This window comes from Varroa jacobsoni, unplaced genomic scaffold (assembly GCF_002532875.2).
Source record: "Varroa jacobsoni isolate VJ856 unplaced genomic scaffold, vjacob_1.0 contig03081, whole genome shotgun sequence".
NCBI lineage: Eukaryota > Metazoa > Arthropoda > Arachnida > Mesostigmata > Varroidae > Varroa > Varroa jacobsoni.
In genome coordinates this window covers 1-7,241 of record NW_019214945.1, presented here as the reverse complement: position 1 = coordinate 7,241, position 7,241 = coordinate 1, and the positions used below count along the sequence as shown (strand labels likewise).

The 7,241-nt window shown below is 40.2% G+C and overlaps 1 long non-coding RNA gene across 2 annotated transcripts; it reads right to left on the bottom strand.

The window, feature by feature from the left end:
• Window positions 1–367: 367 nt before the first annotated feature.
• On the bottom strand, window positions 368–7,124 carry LOC147751824 (uncharacterized). 2 transcript variants are annotated; one of them, XR_015315819.1, is made up of 3 exons: window positions 6,938–7,124; window positions 5,333–5,542; window positions 368–1,033 (listed from the first exon to the last, which is right to left on the bottom strand). It is a non-coding gene; the product is annotated as an uncharacterized LOC147751824 (long non-coding RNA). The 2 variants fall into 2 exon arrangements; XR_015315820.1 differs by lacking the exon at window positions 6,938–7,124 and adding an exon at window positions 5,969–6,134.
• Window positions 7,125–7,241: the final 117 nt, after the last annotated feature.

Genomic DNA, 7,241 nt, shown 5'->3' with positions numbered 1-7,241 from the left:
CCTTTAGGTGCCTGGCTCCCGGCACGGAATAACGCGCATCTATGCCAGGGTTTGAACCCAGACCGCAACGTACCCCTAGAATTAGCAGGCATATACGTTACTCGCTAAGTATCCACGGAGGCAATTGTAACTTACTCATTAAATGTCCAAGGAAGAGGATCCTAGCAAGCGGTCTCATATCCTAGAAAAACAAGGACACTCAGAGACATTTACGAGATGTCGCATAAAATAGTGTTGTTTTGAAATATTAAACTAGCCTCTTTGGCATAAGCAAAAAAAAAATTAAAGATGAAAACAGAAGCAATATATAAAAATATAAAGCACAAGCCTACCGATCGACTTCGAACTTTTGTAAGAACTCATTTATTTAACCAATTACTAAGAATATACTTTGGCGGGGTAAGCAGTAATACCACCGTACTGACCGCCCATATCGTTACAGGGCTAGCTGTGTTGCATTCAAGCTATGTTCACAGGATCACATTTGTTTGGAGCCAAACAGCCAAAGGGTTTTGATGGGAATCCAGGAATTGAAGAAACGAAAGACAGAGAAGAAGGATTCGTCTAACGAATATGCTCTATAGCAGTATAACAGTATCTTGACGCTTCTGAATGACAGTATATAGCCCGTAGTGCTGTTGTTATCAAACGATCGCTAAAAAGGTTTAACTCCTCTCGTGCCTATTTTACAGTCAACCAGTGACTGACACTCTTAGTATTCGGCCTTTTCGTACCCCCGAGAGCTAATGAATTTCCGGATTCACGAATCCGCCTTGCTCTTCGTAGTACATCGTTGTACTCGATCATAGTGAAAGGGTTATACATAGTCTCCTGCGCTTTTAATTCCCATCGTAGTTAGACATGTAGCCTCCTATGGTACGGTCGAATAGCTCAGAAAGGCATTCCTTCTCTTGCTGGCAGGGCAAGCTTACTGGTCTCCCATATGCTAAATCTATGGCAAGCCTAAATTTTTTCATCGCTTATAAAAGCAGCCAAAACTTCGCTAGTGACACGCCTCTTACAACAAGCCATCCTGAAAAAAATAATCAATGTGAAGTTAGTGCCTATTAAGTTGATGAGAGAATTGCATCTACTATAACTACATTTTATTCTTTTGGTTACAGTATCTGCTTGTCTGACGATGATCATACGAATAAGGGGAGCAGATCTAAGAAATTCTATAACCACATAATTTATCCCATAATGAAGTGCGAAATTATGTTTGTTTAACGTCGTCTTCAATTGACATATCGCATTAGGTAACGCCAATTAAAAATTGAAAAAGAGCCCTTTCAATATGCTTTTTCAGTTTAATTCTGCTAACTTTGCTGCTTTCACTGTAAATAAAATTCATTATAAAATATGAATTTATCTTATACAAGGACATTGATGAAGACATCTGTCACCGTTGTACTGGGTATTTAAAAGCGAGCCTTAGGCAAGCGCTGCCTCGGTGACTTTATGTTGTATCAAACTATATACTCGCTACATCGCTTCGGCTCGGCGAACCTACCACAGTTTTGAATGTAGGTCTTATGCACCGAAAGACCATACAGAGAAGCCATCTTTTATGGCGAAGTGACAGCAAGGGTTCTAGCCTTTCGTTGAACTATATACCTCAAAAACAATATCTTAGACACCCAATTTTTTTTATTACTTCCAAAAACAAGCCGACTTTTCTGGTATTAATTGTGCTGTGTTCACCTTTATTGAAAACCAAAGTTTCCGAAAAAAAATCGTACGTTTTTATTTTTAAAATTTTGCACTACTTCTTTCGCCGAGAAGCGAAGTGCCTTATCCGTCTCGTAGGAAGACGTGGGCAATTAATTTACGTCGGTCTAAACCAGTGTAACGTCCGTCCGTCTCAAAATTTACCTAACGGCTCAAAAAATATAAACAGTCATTTTGTTATTATTACTTTTGATCGAGGCTACCACTGAGTTAATCTCAGCAGAGGTAATCTGTACTGGCGTTTTGGAACGCCAACTACTAATGTATTGTTTTATGGTGTAATTAGATCTCAGAGAGTCACCAAAAAGATACTCTCTAAAAAGGTAAAAAAGCAACTGCAATAATACCCCAGTATTACAAAAAGTAGAACTGATGCACTACCCCAACCACCGCGGTCTATATGTACAAGGTCATGTGGGGCTGATTGAGCCTCAAGGACCTTCATAAAACTAGAGCCAATAAGTAGAGGGTCAACGCGAGAGTTGTAACTATCGTCGTGTACGTTCAAGGACACGCATAATTTTTGTTTTATTGTACTGGTAAAATGGCCCTGCTGTCAGTGACTGAGCATTCGATTGGGAAGCATAGTGGGTGACACGAGAAACATAAGTCGGATTGCAATTAGCAAAGACTCTCAACGTTCTACTATCATCCTTTCTTATATCTTGACTCACAGGGTCAAATAGACGACAGAACCTACGGTGCTCAGTGTATGATTCCTGATTGTTTGGATGGAATATCATTTGCCTTTGAAAAGATTAACGGAAGATATTAGCTCGTCGTAAATGTAATACCCGCAGGTCTTAGGCTTCTTTACGTTAGCTAATTCTAGTTACGTTACATTACGAGTGTGGTTTGATCACGCGGCGTTTCGCGTTAACTTACTCCAGCAGTTATAATTCGGTAAACTTACGTTGCCCTCAATTAGCTATTATTATTTACTTTTCGGAGGGAGCAGCATAAGCAACCCGAGACGATCTTTGCAGTAGCTATAATGAAAGCAATTCTCTTCCAGATCGTATGTCTGATAAGTATAATTCGGTAGAAAATCTAGATAAATATGCGAACTATATATACTATTACCAACATCTTTGTAATTCGTGTGTTTTGGCTTCTACTTCTATTTACAAGTGCCTCTCCAAGGTGCCTTTAAACTGTTACATTTGGCTACTGTCGATATGTGATAGTCCCTCACTGATTTGTTTCAAGTTGTACAATAATCTCCTTGCTCATGTTGCCTCGCAAATTCAGCATTGATACGGTGGCTTATTTCCAAAGGCTAGCAGGCGATCCGGACTGAAGTGCGGAGCATAGGCTGCTTAATCGAGCGTAGGCAAAACACTATCGCCTTAATGTTTCGAATTTTACGTCCGGTATTGCCGTCAGACATTTGCTCAGACGGCTGAGTCCAAGCACGGAACTGAGTCTATCCGCGATCACCACTGCTGCGCCTGTCTCAGGCTCAACTAACGCATTATTTTATTATTGCACTGTCGCCTCTGCCATATTTATCTTCTGTCCTGATAGATCGACAGATTAAATTTCTGAATCCCGATAGTAAAAGGTCGGTAAATGGTTCGTACGCTCCACCCAATAGAGCTTCGGTAAATGACAACCACCTACGCATCTATCGAACTACTGTTACATTTTATTCAACCGTTATGCGCCACCGTTTAAGCGGTATACGCAAACTTTTACATGTGCCTTACGAAAAAAAGGGTCCATTCGTGAGTGGGACCCAACCGGTTCCATTAGCATACTTCCAGAGGTGGTACCGTGTGAGGGTCCCGGAATTTTGTTTCACACAGCTTTAGCTTCAAGCCTTGTTCGGTCTTAAATATGGAGTTTCCCAAATACAGATAAAGCGTCCCCAGCATCTGCAGAGTAAATCGACAGCCTGCTCTATAGTGCTCAGTCGTCAAAGGCTTAAAGCATGTTGGTATCCTTTTCGCGAATTTACAAAGACAGCAAAAACAGGATTGGAGAAGGTACTCCTTTTCGAGGGACTTCTTTGCTGCCTAGCGTTGTAATCTCAGTATGCTCTATCGCACTTCAAGTACAGCAGGTTCTATACTCCTCAGCTTAAAGTCAAGTTAAGCTTGAATTCAGTCTGCGCGTACTATACGCAAGTTCCTGATAAGGTACCAGTGTAGCCACGTCTGACATCCTGTTTAGTAGTTCATAGGAAACGTGTCGAACATATCGCTTTAGTTCTATAGAGGGCGGTAAAAACGGACTCTTCAGATTATTTTATAGTTTGATTTTATCGTCATTTATTTTATTCATATTATTTTGCTTATTCGAGCAAACGAGTGATTCAATATAACTTCGCGTATGTGTATATAAGTGGTCAATTATAAAGCCGCGGATAAATTCCGTTTGATTCGGAATGCCCAGTTTAGATAGTAGTAAGTCAGTGCGGCATATATGCTTAGTACAGATGATTTTTCCAGTCCTACAGGATTCGTACATAAAAATTATTGAAATAATATGATAGATGACCAAAGGATTTTTTGTTCTTATTAAATATGGAGTGACACAACTTACTTTACGGTTGCGATTTGATGCTTGCTTGTAACTCCTATGTTATTCGATAAGGTAAGTTATCGCCGCTATGAAAAATGTAATTTAGAGCGATTTACATTTACGCCTGGTTAATGGCTCTAAACGATGTGAATTTTTGATGCTTAATCTTTTTCCAATTACCCGTATAGATAACCATAGAGAAAATCCATTCTTAATCTATTTCGGAATCTTTACATCAATTAATCAATCAATGAATTTAATACGCCTTTGTTTTTGCCTATGACAATATCAAATTGTTTTGCCCCTGTCGGCTAATGTTCTTTTTGAATAAGATTCTCACTAAGCGGTCTGTGATATTGCTTCTTTGACTAGAAGTATATTCGTGATTTTAGTGTTCGTAGAAGGATTAGTGCGGCTGTTTATCCTAAATATTCGACTGACTACGACTAGGGATTATCAGAATGTTTACGGATTTGTGTTACGATAGTGACTATGACGGCTTAACCCTACAATATTCCTGTTAATAGTAAAATTGTATAAATCTATTTGTTTTCATGCGTATGATGTTTCACTTTACAAATATCCCGGCACTAAAAAACCACCGGTGCTTTCCAGAACGATAGGGGCAAATTTATCGCAGTTTAAGCGAAGCTTTTCACACTCCCATTAAGACTTTTACGGTACTCAAACTGACACTACAGCTTTACGGTAGCGAAACGAGCAGAAACAAGTCTCTGTACAGAGTAACGGAAAATCCATGACAAGGAGAAAGCAGTGCGGATTCTAATCAACGCCCTTTAAAAATGTATTTCTGCTCATCGTTCGATGTCTACCAAACCGAACTCCCATGTTGTCGGGGGCTGTTTACGAAGCCTGCAGGCGGACGTTATCAAACGTTGTGACCTACGCTTTCTAAAGCAGCCAAAAGCAGCATGTTCGATCGTCGTCAGTTGCCGCTTAGTTCTCCTACGAATAAAGTAACAGTAAACTGTATTCTGTTTTTCTCTGACTATTGCTTCCTCTAAGAGGCTGAGCGCCTTATTATTGAAAAAGCGTATCCGCATCCTCTACGAACCTTTGCGCAGGCGCAGATTACTTTAATGTTTAGATGGAGACTATGCATTTTCCAGCACGATGGTGCACCGATTGATAGAAGCCAATCAGTGTAGCGTCCCCTTGGAGCCCATTGAATTACTATAGATGGGTCAGTATCCAACCTTGAGACGACAATGTCGACTCGCTCATACGTTGTATTACGAAGGCGTTTGCACACCTACAAACAAAGCTATTACAAAATGCGCAAAAGAACGAAGTTTATATTATATTGAATGACGCATCAAGTATATACCACCAACATATACACTGTGTTTTTGTTTAAATAAATTTAAACAAGCAAACTATGAAGTTAAGTTTGGATTCAAGTGAGCCTACCTAGTGTATGTAGTTCGATTATAGTTTTGGTCGTTTCGTTTAGCTGCCTGTGTACACACATCGGTATCTTCCTCTAATATATGCTACTAATACGGTTACTACCGTTACGAACGCATGGAAGTTGACCAGTACTAAATTGATGCGATGATTTACTTTGGCCGCTGAACCCGTTATCGTAATGAATCAATTGCAATATCAAGCGCTTGCGTAACATCGAGTCTCAACAAGAACCCCAACAGTATGTACCCCCGAGATAGCCTCTTTAACTAACCACTCGAACCTCCTCCTAATGCTTCCTGCACAATAAAGGTCGTTTCGGTTGGATGCTGAGGTGTGCCATCCTTAAAGCCGCAGACATTCCTAAATTCAGACAAACTTTTCAGTCGGCTTGAGGTGCCCCTAACTCAATATGTACAACTCGAATAGTTGACGCCAATCATCTCCGAGGAACTTCGTTGTTTTGCCTTCGTCCTATTGAGCGCCTACTGCCATCTATTAAATTCACAATTCCGCTTTGGAATACATAGAAGCACCAGATGTTTCGGCTGCCGAGGTATCAAAAACGGACATGACTAACGTAGCTTCTTCGTAGCGTTCTTTCAGCTTACTTCTGATGAACACACGCCACATATACAACTGCTTTGTATACTTTATCATAATGGCCTTTCTCGTAAATACCAAGCTTCTTACGAACAGTGACAATATCGGTGTCTTCTGGCGGCCGCATCTGCCAAGACGGTCTCTATCTAATTCTTGAAAATCGAACTCTCAGCAATTCAAGTTTGCCGACTTTGTTCTGATTAACTTACCGGAGAGTTAGGGTGAATCTTACCATAATTTGTGCGTCACCCTAGCAGTTCGGCTCTTCAATTAACTGCTACTACAAGCTATCCAGAGGAGAAGCTACAGTTTTCAGGATATCCCATCTGTCAGCCTGGACAGTTTTGCAGTAATCATCTTCTTCTTGACCTCTGGAGTACCTTCGCTAGTGAACTAGCTATATTCTAACCGTGGTTAAACATGCACAGGTGTTTTGCGAAGTGAGGTCTCTAATAAGCACAAGATCTATGTGAGTATACATTATAAAGTTCAGTGCAGCGAAACAAAAATTTGCTTGTCTACGCAAACGATTTATTTTGTTACAACATAAGATTCAGGAGCCAGAAAGGGCCTTTCCAATGTGGTGTAGATTGTCCTGGAAGAGGCCATGACTTTTAACAAATTAAGCAAGCAAAAAAGCTGAGCTTACCTCTTATTTTCATCCATCCGTATTTTGATATTTGGAATGATATCTTCCATTTTAGCCTTCTAGACGTGGTGGGAAAAATACAATTGTTCATTCTACCATCCAAGAAAGGTTGTTTCACGTAGATCGCTAGGTGTATACTTGAAACAAAGCCAAAAGCTCCAAATGTACCTTAGCTTACCGATTTGCTTTCAAGTATTCCTCTGGAATGACCTAATTTTTCGTCTTTGCTCGAGTGTTATCGAACCGTGTTGTAAACACACAGTTGTAAATGCGTTTTTACAGTTCGCTGTCCATGATTAGGTTC